The sequence below is a fragment of the Dermacentor silvarum genome, chromosome 3 (assembly GCF_013339745.2).
Source record: "Dermacentor silvarum isolate Dsil-2018 chromosome 3, BIME_Dsil_1.4, whole genome shotgun sequence".
NCBI classification, from domain to species: domain Eukaryota; kingdom Metazoa; phylum Arthropoda; class Arachnida; order Ixodida; family Ixodidae; genus Dermacentor; species Dermacentor silvarum.
This window is the reverse complement of record NC_051156.1, coordinates 170067335-170080012: the sequence shown is the minus strand read 5'-3', so window position 1 is coordinate 170080012 and position 12678 is coordinate 170067335. Positions and strand designations below refer to the sequence as shown.

Sequence of the window (12678 nt, the reverse complement as noted above, 5' to 3'; positions counted from 1 at the left end):
AAACACACTCGGATATTGGGTAGTTCAACTTGCCGCATCATCTGTGGCTTTCGTTTGGCCTTTTCTTTCCTTTTTAGCTCCCTGCTTTTACTTCTTTTTTTGACCCGAAGCAATACCCTTCTTTAATTTTGGGTGCAGAATATTTGTGGCCGCTCTGCAGGCAGTTAAATTACACATTTTCGTACTGATTTCTGCATTATTCCTCTATTATTCTACCCATATGGTGCTGTCGCGACCGCCGCATGGCCCAAGTATATATTGCGATTTCTGCGATCGTAGTTTTGTTCTTGCCTGGATCATCTGTCTTTCCATGCGTAAAGTTTACTATGTGTGACTGTGCAACATGTTTATTTATTTTCTTTGACGCATTATATACAATGACGTTTGTTTAAATACGCAGATTTATTGGAGACCTATACGTATATTTAAATATCTTTTTACGAGGTTTTGTGTATACAAGCAGTGAACTTTGTTTCCAGCGACACTTTTTTGCCCTTTATCAAGTTGTATCTTCGCATTTGTATAATCCATGCTATCTTCGCATTTCTAATGTATATTTTGCGGAACTCCTGCTTTTTATATATACTCACTGTTGCGACTATAATCTCGGTGTAATTACAATACAAAACCGGTAACAGCTCCTCCTGCGCAATCTATTGCAACGAAGGACGGCGTCATTGAGGTTTTTCGCTGGCCGTTGCATATATGTACAAAAATGTAAACAAGGTTCTTGAATTATAAAGATTCATCAAAATATTTATCCTCAACTTGTTCTTTTCAAGGCCTTTAGGTTTTGTCATGTCAGCTGCATGCACTGCTTTGCTGGTTTCGAACTGATATAGTTCGAAAGTTCGTGTGTTATTTTCTTTACTTATTAAATAGACAAAAAAAAACATGGAAGCATTGACAGCAGTTATTTCTGTCACAATTTTTGGGACCTACGAATATATTCTTTTACGAAAATACACATATTTACTTGACAGTGCGTAGAGTTCAGTAATTCGTTTGCAGCATCTTATATACAATGGCATTGGCAATGGCAATGCAGGTATTATTCATGTATTTGATCGCTTCACAAATTCTATAAGGAGGAGGCCGCGCTACAACGTGAGACCCCCGCCATCCCCGAACAAAATTTCTGGCTACGTCTCTGCAATACAATGATCATTTTCTTATTAGGGATTGAGTTCTAGTGGTCAAATTATAATGGGGAGTGCCTTTGTCATCGGGCTAGTACTTCAATGTTACGGGGAGTCTCTAATCATGTCCTGCATTTACCTCGATTTCTCGGTAACTAAAGATTTGTTCGCAATAATATTGACGCCTTGGACGTTCTCGAACACTAATCTATCACTTTAGGTAGACAAATATTTGCATTTGTGTCCCTTTAAAGGGGCCTGAACCACTTTTTTATCGAAGTGTAGAAATGCATTTCAAGCTAAAATAGGCTATTTCAGAAATAATTTGCCGCAACAAGTACTTCAATGCGTTCAGCGGAAGCGGAGTTATTGGCAATCAAACACAGCTTTCGCACTGCTTCCAGTCATTCTTCAATGATTTGCACTGCGAAGGCTACGGCGGAGTGGGGTGTGTCCAAAACACTCTGCCTACTGAACGTCACCGTGACTCGCAGTTCAAGTTTGATTTTGGATGTTAACGCAGACGCCACTATTTCCGATATTGGCCCCTACGACGCGTCACCGTAAACCAAACGGGGTTGTCCTCAACGAGCCGCAGTGCGCTTAGCCAGTGGACTCGTCGCGGCACCTCGTGGCGGCCGTGGCATCTACGGTACGTAGCAGAGCACAGCTAATACAACTTAGTGCGTATGCGCAGCGTGTGCTCTGTGTACGACAGGGCTTGCGTTTGTGCTCGCGCCTATGCTCCAGTCTGCTAGTGCTAACGTGGTGCGGACCGACTTTGTCCTTCACCCTGCAGCTGGACCAACAGATATTAGTCACATCCAACTTAGCATTTTGAAGCGCTATTAATAAGTCTGCCAAGGCGTCTAACCAGTAGCGACCAGGATTGAGCTTGTAAACATTCGCTTGCTAACTAAATTAACAAGCACGGTGTCAGCGCGCACAGTAAACATGAACACATCACACTCCATGACCGCGGACACTCGCTGTCAACACGCTGGCGTGCGGAAACGCGGCAGCAGCAGCGAGCGAATTCGTGCTGTCTACCGCTTCAACGCAAACTGAGCGCCGAGAACACGCAGCACGCACAAAACTACGAGCCGTCGACGCACCTAGACTCTACCCCCAACGTAGATCGATCTCAAGATACGGCCGCGCGACCGCGCGCAGCCGCCACATACGCAGTTGCAACCAGGGTAGAATGCCGGCCCGCCCCCTACCACCCCTCCCCCTGATGCCTCGCAACGTTGAGTGCCTCACGCGAGACGGAAGACGGCGTTCCTGCCCGCTTTCCTCGCTCTCGCGCGGTCGGCTCTCGCACGCTTTCACTCGCACATGAAGCGTAGGACGCGCGGCGACGGTGTTATCGCTCTTGGACTTTATAGGGAATCTCACGGCGACGACAACGGCAGAAATGCACCTCGAGTGTCCATATAATTGCTATCGGAATAAAATATTCTAGCGAGAAATACGGTTTCATTACGTGATTTCGCATTCATGCCGCGATGTCTTCACGTGCAGAGAGAAAGAGCAAAATTTCGCGCAACCTCCTATACAAGCTGCGAAGTCACGTACTGTATGGAGTAACCTGCAAAGCAAAAGGCAGTGAGTGGAAGTGTCCCCTCGGCTTTATCGCTTCCCTGTAAAAACTTCCTGTCCAAACTTCCTCTCAAAAAGGACTCGCATCTGATGGCGCACGCACTCCGTATATGCAATCGCGCCTCGAGCAGATGCTCCTCCGCCAATCTGTGTCGGATGGAGGGCAGCGCCGTTCCGCAATCACTGCCGTTCGACAATCACAGCCGAGGTCCGCGGACGCTCTTCCGCGACTCCAGGTATGCAATCCTGCCACCCAGACAATTTCAGTCTCCAGCTTTCAACTTGTGCGCTTCGAGGGCGGTGCTTGTCAAGCAACTCACCTCACCACAGGAATTGCGAACCTGCGATATCATCGCGATAACTTGTCATTTTCACCCTTTGAGTGAAGGTCCACAACCCCTAATATTAAAAAAATGTGCTGAGCTGAGCTCATTACGTCGACGTTGTACTCTTGCGTGTCGACTTTGCTTGATACGCGCGCTTATTTACGATCCTTATATCTACCCCCGTATTCATAAATGCATCTTAACTTGAGCCCTTTCTTAACGATATAAATGACGCCTGTTGTGAACGTGCCGAAAGAAACGCAATGAGCGTCTTGGGCACGTTCATGCCAGGGCTTCAAGTTACGATGCATTTCTGAATACGGGGGTTAGAGTCCTTCTTACGTGACGTCAGGAATCCTTGATATGCGCCATGGCGTCACGATAACGTTGACGCCAGGTGTACAATTTCTAGACCAACTTTGGTATACAATTAAAACATCTTCTATATCTTGATATTGCTAGGACTTCTTTCTTTTTTATTTTTTTATTTATTTTTTTGTGCGTGCAAGAAATGGTAATGTTTCTACAGCCTGCAAAATAGGGCTTTAAAGTGCCCAGGAACAACCGTGAGCGCTTTGTTCGGTGCCGTGTCAGAATGCCTTTGTATAGAGTGCATGAAAAATTCATGACTCGTCAGGTGTGTATTGGGTATCTGAAAGACAATAAAGCAATGAGAAATATAGAAATACAAATTATAGCAGTATAGGCCTGATGATCTCGATGCTGTAGGTATTCAACTATTATGACGCACGAATACAACGCGAGAACAATGTCGCGTATGTGTAAATGTATGTTGACTTGCTGGTGTTCCTTAAGATGAACACCTATAGGAGCTTCGATACAAACGAGGATAGATATTCAAAGCTGCCGACAATGACAAGAGTGATGGGCAACATTTAAAGTCCAGGCTAAAAACTCATGCCAGTGTTCCTAGCATATATACGAAGTCGCGATTTCAAAAGGCATGCGCATACAACGCGGATGCAAGAAAAAAATGTCACAGTTTCGCCCTAAGGGCGAAGCAATGAATGCGAGAGCAACACAGCAATGTCATACGAAGTAAGGTGAGAGGCTTTGATAGCAATATGAATTGTAGTAAACATGAGCTGATTAAGTAAGCAGGTGTGCTGCGGCGTAAGTAGACCGACATGAAGAGAGACTCAATGACCACGAGAAGGCGCGTGTGAAACGGTGGTGTTGATGAGAAGCGCTGCCCGTGGGCAGCGCGTGCGAAGAGACACACCTGTAGCGCTGCACTGCCGATCCGGGCAGCATTGCATGTGTTGCGTGCGTTGGAAAATGTGGCCCGACTATTACTAACTGTGGTGTGAGCGTGCACAAACAAACATGAATAGAACACACTGAATGACTGCAGACAACGACTGTCAAAACGCTGGCATCAAGCGCATATATACGCCGCAGCGGGCGAAGGTACATGCGGTCTATCGCTTCAACGGAAACTGAGCGGCGAATGCACAGCGCATGAAGGTCAGAGCCGTGTGGTGCGAGCGAGCGACGAGCGCGGTTGTTGGCAGCGTAGAAATGCGCCCCCCCCCCCCCGCTCCCTCCGGCGCTCACTTCCCGCTTCCTTGCTTGCGCGTGGAAGATTGAGTGCGTTCGCTCTCCGTGACAGCGTGCGTCCCCGCACGCTTCCGCTCGGGCATACGGCGCGCGGCGAAGATTTTATCTATACGGAACCTCACGGCGACGGCGACGACGACGGCGACGCCGACGGCAAAAATCCGGTGGAAGTGTCCATATAATTGCTATCGCAATAAAACGAAAAAGAAACGTTTCTTCGTCTGCGTTTCTTACGCTCACCTCTAAAACTATAAACCATGGATCTAGGATGGAAAAACAACTGAGAGGAGGCTCTACCCACTCCGCGCGCTAGGAGAAAAGTGTGGAGGTCGCTGTAGCGGCCATGTTGTCGGGACACAAAAGCGGTTTTTGTTTATGATGGCGGATGCTCAAGCATGTGCAGCGCCAGAAGTCTCGTACCGTGGTAAAGGCGTCTTATGTGTGCAGAATTTCGTAGTCTCCATGTTTTGTTCTGCTGTGTTATCTAGACCGTGCTCTCCCGGCTGTTGTTGTGGCCAAGTGGGACTGCAAGAAGTAAAAAGCGTGAAGCAAGCGAGCATGCAACGCCGTACACCCCATACCACGCCAGGGACGAACGACGATCCGGAAATATATTTGCTGTCTTCGGTGGATTCATGCTAACGTGTCATCACAGACTGAAACCGCTGTGCTTCAGAATATGTACGATAAACGCTTTGCACGTCGGTGACAGCGGACGATGCATTTGTGGCACGTAAAACAGCCATGTGGAATGATTGGAAAGAAGCGGCTGCTTCTTACCATGAGCCGTTCGCATTGCTTACTGGAAAGAGGAGCAATACTTCTCTCTTATCATTCTCTTACTTCTCTTATCATTCACGTGCATTTCACAGGCCTTTAGTAAAAGATTCTGCCAGACCGGTCACTGAAGTCCGCAGCGTTCTTTCAGGGCCAAGCACGCAAAGTGCTTTGAAAAGACAACACATTCCTGCTTGTGTCCGGCCCTTGAATTTCTGCCTTTGAGCAACATGAACACTTTCCCAGCTTTTGAGCGTTTTAAGTGCGTTAGCAAACGACGCAAAAGAAAACTGGCAACCTTTGGGCTTCGCTAGACCACTCTCTAGCTCAACTAATTACCGCCAACGAACACATACGACGCATACTGGCATCGTTCTGCGATGGCGGCACGCTGCCAACGTAAACAGCCACAGGGCTTGCACCTACCTCACTGCGTCGAGCTCCCGCGGGCACTCGCTAAGCAGGCAGCAAGGCGTGTAGTACGTGAAGTGTCGATCCCTTTGCAAGCGTTGCTGCAAAAATTAATCCAGTCCGCTGCAAGAATTCGGACTCGTTCCGTCAGCCTTCGTTGCTCCGACGGCTGCTTCCCGGTTGTCGACGAGCTGACGAGATTGCCAGCGACTCGGGCAATGTTTCCCGTCAGTCTCCGCGATATCGTCTATCGTTACAACGCCCGCGCCGAAAATAAATCCAAGAAAAAGCAAACGCAAAGCACGCGCTCGCTCCGGATGACATCACCACCCTTTATCGGCCGCGGCGCCGCGCTTGCGGTCGGTTGGCGCGCTCGGGCGCTAGCCTTGCCTTATTACTTTAACCATAGAGAAAGAAATTCAACAAGAGGGGACACTCGGCAAAAACTGGCAACAGGAAACACATCACCATACGTCACGCTATACTTTTGACACCGAACGTTAGCTGCCGCGAGCGTCGAAAAAGAAAAAAAGAAAGTGAACATAAGTTAACAGGAATTGATTTATTTTTTTAATTCTTTGCCGCGAAAACTAAAACGTTTTGCGTATAAATGAACTTAAGCTTTGCGACTTATTTTCCTTGCCTTACCTAGCCACAGGTCAATGACGCCCCAGATACATGCGTCATCCGCCAGACACTCCCCCGAAGCCAGCGAGGATGGCTGCGCGCGCGTTTGAGCCAAGGTATATGCGCACTATGACGAAGTTAGCGATAAACAGCTCGGCCGTGGTGATAAAAGCCGTTATTCTGGACATTCCGCCATTTTCTTCGAGGCGTGACGTAGGCGCGACGCTTACAAAATGGCGCTGATGGCCCCGTTTTGCTTTCGTAACGATACGCAAATTTGACGTTTCGCCTAAGAAACTGTAATGTAGGCATTGAACCTAGCATTCTTGATAAAGGAAAACAGTTTTCCTCTCCAGTAAAAATAAAGCCGCTAGCTCAATGCGTCCGATTATTCCATCAAAATCGTTTCTCGCTTCCGTCGTCTGCATGCGCGCAGGCTGTCGTCTGCTTCATTAGCTAGGATGCGTGTCCTCGGGAAACGGAATGAGTCATCGTATATTGGCGCCCACGCGCTTGCTTTCTACCTTGAGACAACATACGCGACCTGCCAGTGATGATCAGCGCACGCTCTAGGCCGCGTTATCGCTATCTCGTGATCCGCAAGTGACTCAGCCAGACGAGAAGCGGCCGAATATCATCGATAGCGTTGCGCGCGCCACAGGTATCCGCTTGCGCAACGCAAGCGCCGGCCCTGCCATCTCTTGTTCACTTCGCTGCTTACTCGCACCGCGAGAGGAAACTTCAAGACGCCGCCTTGCGTACATTTATTTGTATAAATTTAAAGATCGCCATTGTCATAGCCTTTGATGACGCGAAAAGACATTAATATTGATTACAATACAAACGCGGTGGCGAAAAGTGCAAAAAGTCGCAAGAAGTTTGCTAGTTTCAACAAATATTATTTCAAATAAACGGCGATACGCATGCCTCTCCACTTTCATTGCATATGGCAGCTCATTACCATAATTCGCGTGGCTCGTCGCACCACAAATTATGGCGGAAAATCTCTGCAATGGTGGCCGAGCGCAACGTCACGCAACGTCAAATTGACGTTTACGAAACAGCCCTTCCTGTGACGCTCTTCACAGGATATTCCTTCAGCCAATCAACAAGCTGACATGCCGGCTATCTTGGGACGCCACCACATATTCACGAAATTGCAGATGCATTGCCCGAGCTTCTGCACGCTACCGTCCACTTTCTTTTTAAGCGCTAAAGTCGCAATAGAGGTGCCAAGGACCACAAAAAAGTATTAGTCGATAAAGTTTGCAGCTCCACGTCACGTTTCATCATTCTGACGAAAACGCAATATTGCATTTAGCGAAACTTCCGTTTCCCGGCACAAATTTCAAAACACGTGACCTCCGGACAGCCAATGAGACAGCCAAGATGGCGGATAATGGCGGCCGTGCAGCCGCCATGCGTGTCCAGAATAGAGCCCAAAGTTAGTTTGGCGTGTAATGAATCTTAGAGGGACAAGTCTGTGACGTTTTTTGTGGCTCCGCAACAACATATACCTTCTTTCGGTACTCACACCTGTTGAAAACGCGGTGGGCGATTGCCAAGAGTGATAACATGGGGTGTGCTGCTGGCGCCGGCAGAACGCGTGAACGACGAACATATCAGAAACTTGTAATTCGAAAATTAGGTCTTCTATAGGACTGAAAAAAGGCATTGTACCCACGCATTTGTCTTGAGTGCCTGTTGCGTCCGTCTCTATGTATGTAGCGTACCGTCGCGTCGCCCGAGGCCAAGTTTTGGAAACGCGAAGTCGCTCGTGTATTTGTCCTGCCAAAGTGCAGCAAATAATGCCCGGAAATGGGGGAACACTTGGAAATCAGATGTTTTCATATATGGTTTGGGATGAGTCGGGTATTTTCTACGCCATGTATGTGAAAGCGAATTGCTTTTGTTTGTAATGCTGCCCACTCACCGCTTTCGCACGTTTCGCCTCTACACGCAGTATTCCTATGTCTAAATACCAAAATGACTCATGCTTGTAACATGCTTGCAAATGTAACATGCTTGTAATTTACTTTTTTTTTCAGCTGGTGCCGTCCGGTGGAGCTTCATACAGGAACTACTGCCTTACCTGCTGGTGTCACAATGTTGGATGAACGCACAAAAAGCGCGGAACGAGCTTTTATAAAGAGCAAAATAAATATTTCCTCATTGCCCCGATGCCGGGGCGCAACTATGGGCTGTCCAGAGGGCCCACGATGCGGCGGTCGGGCATGGCCTGACTGTCCCAACGTGGGAGCGGCCCGCTGCGCGCTGAGTCGCGTACCTCAGGACTTTTATTAAAGTTTTACATCCATCCATCCATCCATTGCACAAAAGGTCTTGCGTCTACTTTGTGAAATTGCACGTGGCATAGATTCGATGGGACTTTACGAGATCGTTCGCAATCATTTATACTAAATAAAGCGATTCTGCACGAAGAGCAAAAAAACAAAAACAAAAAAAAAGGAGGCCAGGGGGGGGGGGGGCAGCCGGCGTGCTAGCTTGCGTTCAAAATACGCGCGCCCAAAACCGAAACCGGAAGTGATGTAAGTGATTGACACCGACCGCTTGGCACGCTGCAGTCAATTCGGCCGCTGGGCCCCATGGGAGTGTCCTCACTTGTTGAATTCCTTTCTCTATGCTTTAACCTTCTGGGATCCAAAAGCAGCTCAGGCGCATAATCGCTATTCAAGTTGGTTTTTATTACAGACAAGTACGTTGCAAATGAGAAAACCATGTTCTTGTTTACACACACCGGCCAGATATTGAAGGGGGTATCTCCATGCACAGTCACGTTCAATACGAGCTGCAACACGGTGGCCACGGTCAATGGGGCAATTTTTCGTATTTCGTCATCACCGTGCAGTCTTGGAGCCCCTTCTATCATGCGCACCGTGTTGCAGGTTATTTTGACCGCGACTGTATGAGGAGAAGCCTTTTATCACCTTTGTTGCATAAAAGTATCTTTTCTTGGCATAAACTCTAGACGAATGCGTACGACATTGCATGGTAGATTGGCATTTTGATGCTACGTCCCCGATTTTCATATCAACTGGCAGTATCCGGTACGCACCTTACGGTTGCTTTTCGTCGTCTGTGAACAAACAACTTGTTAAGATCGAATTAGTGCAGATGTTTTGGAACACTGGCACAACAAAATATAATTCAAACGCTTCCATGCAGGCCCACTTTGTATTCATGATGAATCGTTGAAGTTATTCTCACGAGCAAATTCTAAAAAAAAAATAGTAACTCATGTAGGCTAAAGAAACATAAATGTAGGTACGATGTATAATAATGCGCGTGTTTCTGCTAGTCTCAGATTATTAAGAATTACAGAATCGAAAGGGCATGATAATTTTGGATGGCAAAGCGCAGCGGCACACAAAAAATGTGCGCGATAAATCACCGATGCAATTATTTTTTAACTAGATTATTTTGGCGACTTTATCGGAGAAGTTGTAATTGCACAATTGAAGCCAGGCAGGACACAAAGCACAATCTGTTGCTAGAAACTTGTTGCCCTGCACCAGTTTCGAGAAATATACAAAAGTGCGCCATAAAATGCATTACTATTTGAGTTGACAGTTTTCAGCGTTATCGTTGCTGCATTTTTATGTAGTTATGTGTGCGAGCGTGCGCGCATGTGTATGTGTGTGTTTGTGTGTGCGTGCGTGTGTTTGTGCGCGCGCGCGTTTATGTTTGTATGTTCGAGTGTGAGTCGAACATACAAATCGACGGCTGCTCACACTTGTTGAGACGACAGAGAGGCCCGCGCAGAGAGCTAGCTATCAGCTTGACTAGGAGGAATCGCTCAACCTCGACGTACATTTCCGCTCTCCCGAAGTGTTGAACTTGGCGATTTCTACGGCTAAGCTGACACCGGCGGAGCTCGTCGCGAGGCATACGGTCAATGTGTAAAAGGAGGTCAAAGATTTCTGCAGCAAGTTTCTCAAGTACAACATTCAGCCGAAGCAGCAATGACAAGCACATTAAGAGAGCTGCTACGCTTTCTGATGTCCCAGTGTCATGAGTAAGAGGCCGGAGGCGAAATAAAAGAAGACAAGGACGATGTGATCGAAGCGTTCCGAACGGCGCGAGCGCGCGAGGCGCGTGATCCGAGCTGTCATCGGGGGAGAAGCAAGGCTGAGCGAGCATTATCGACGTGGCTCCGGGCCAGGAAGGTCGCATCGCCAGCTCCGCTCTGGCGACGGGAGACTTGGGGGTCTGGCCGAGTCCGTGACGTTGGCCGTCCAAGGTGTGGCCGTCGACCTCGGCAGGTTCGAGTGAGGCTCCTGGACCGGCTGCAGCCTCTCACGGCAGGACCGGGCACCCCAGAAAGGACCCCTCTCCCACGGCAGACCGGCTCGTTCGATGATCCCCGGAACGCCACGTCGGCACCGGAGAAGAGAGATAGACGGAAGCAACGGGCGAGGACGTCGCTAGGCCTAACCCGTCACATCTCCCGGCCACGTCAGCAACAGCGACCGGGTCAAACAGGCTCCGAAGATGAGCGGGTGAACGAACCGACTTCAATGCAGCAAGGTTCATGCGACGGTCGGCGAAAAGACAACCACATGGAGAAAGATCCCACGAGATTCCCGCCGGGAAGAAACGAGCAACGAGAACAACGGTGACGAACTCAGTAAGAGCGTTCCATTCCAGTAGCGCCACAACAGTAGGCCAGAGTTGCCAGACTTTCGAGTAGAAAACGTCCAGAATTAGTGTAGGCGCAGTTAAGGACATGTTTAGTGTTTATTAGTTCAGTAGGTTGTATTTTTGTCAGCATTTATTTATTCATTGTTCAGTGCGTATTTGAGTTTTTGGCTTGAGGTTTTTGGTTTCGAGTGTGATTAAATATCTGCTTGCTGTGTTGTCATGCCTCTTCCCTATCCATCTCTCATAACACCCGCACGCCCCCGAGATCGGTGACAAAAAACACACGACACCCAGTCGAAACAGCAAAATTATATTATGGAACGGTCTAAATTATATTATGTTTACCTGTGCATGCGGTACACCGTACTTGTTAATTTAGTTAGTAAGCGAATGTTTACAAGTTTATACGGCTGATAAAACTACTATTCTTGCCATCCTAGATCTGCTAAATATGTTGTATACTCCCACACTTCGACCACTTTGGCATTTTTACACAAATCTTTTTACTAAAAGGTGATCAGCTCTTAGTTCATGTTCACAGCGGTAAAGCGGCGAAAAAAATGTTTGCTACTCGAATTAATGGCGTCCTGTTTACTGTAACTTTGTTTTACTATATAGTTAGTGTCCTCCTATAGGTTTTCTTATTTCTTGGTGCTACAAACCTGCAGTAATATGTCGAACCTTCATCTAACTCAACCCATCACGTTTTTCCGTGGGAAACAACTTTGCGATTATTTTTTACAATGGTAAAGTTTCAATAAGTTATGATGGTCAGAAAGCACCGCAAATTGAGTAGACAATCCCATTACGCTTGTAAATATTTTGTGGTCTCAACTAACACACAGCCCCATTCACTGAAGCTCACCGAGACCCACTGCCACGTATTAGGTATGAGTGCACTAGTTAGAGAGTATGCTGACCACTGAGTGGCTTACATATGATACGTAAGAATGTACGGAGCTGAACGTTTCGTTACGAGCCACAACGTAAACGAGCTACAAAAATATGTAATTTCTATGGGCTATAAGCCACATTTTGTAGTACTTATAGCTACCACAGAGCGATTGCTTACGTGATAAAGTGCGCGCGCCATGGGAGGAAGTGGAGAAGGGACGGTGAGGCGAGCGCATGTCTCCAAGTCCGGCCGTGGCTGCGCATGGTCATAGGCTCCTCGATAGCACAAGCCCTGTGCACTCTGATCCCTGACATCATGCTACTCCCCTGACTGCCATAGATTCTAATGGGAATGCTCCCGAGTAAGCCGTGGTGATCTTGACGTATACCGTTTTTGTCTCGCGGAGCTTAGCAGTGAAATTTTGGTATTAGTAGCACAACGTCATAAAGCAGAGTGCACAGGCGCTGTGTTATATAGGCGGAGATGTCGTGACGCGGGTGAGCCCATACGGGGCCTTCGCGCCTTAGGTGTAATATGCGGCGAGTGCAAGCGTTCGGCGAGCCGAGATGTCAGGTGGCTTCATGTGCAGTCTCTCCACGGACGCCTAGTTTTGGAAGTCGCCTAATGTCAAGTTTCGCAGACGCGTTGAACCGAGAGG

General features: G+C 47.8%; 1 protein-coding gene across 2 annotated transcripts in view; it reads right to left on the bottom strand.

The window, feature by feature from the left end:
* LOC119446077 (E3 ubiquitin-protein ligase mind-bomb) overlaps window positions 1-6162 on the bottom strand; it is an 89285-nt gene extending 83123 nt beyond the window's left edge. The window contains exon 1 of one of the 2 annotated variants that reach the window (XM_037710415.2): window positions 5852-6162. The gene's annotated coding sequence lies outside the window, so the exon portion shown is untranslated. The remainder of the gene's footprint in view (window positions 1-5851) is intronic. The other variant, XM_037710417.2, reaches the window with a different exon arrangement.
* Window positions 6163-12678: the final 6516 nt, after the last annotated feature.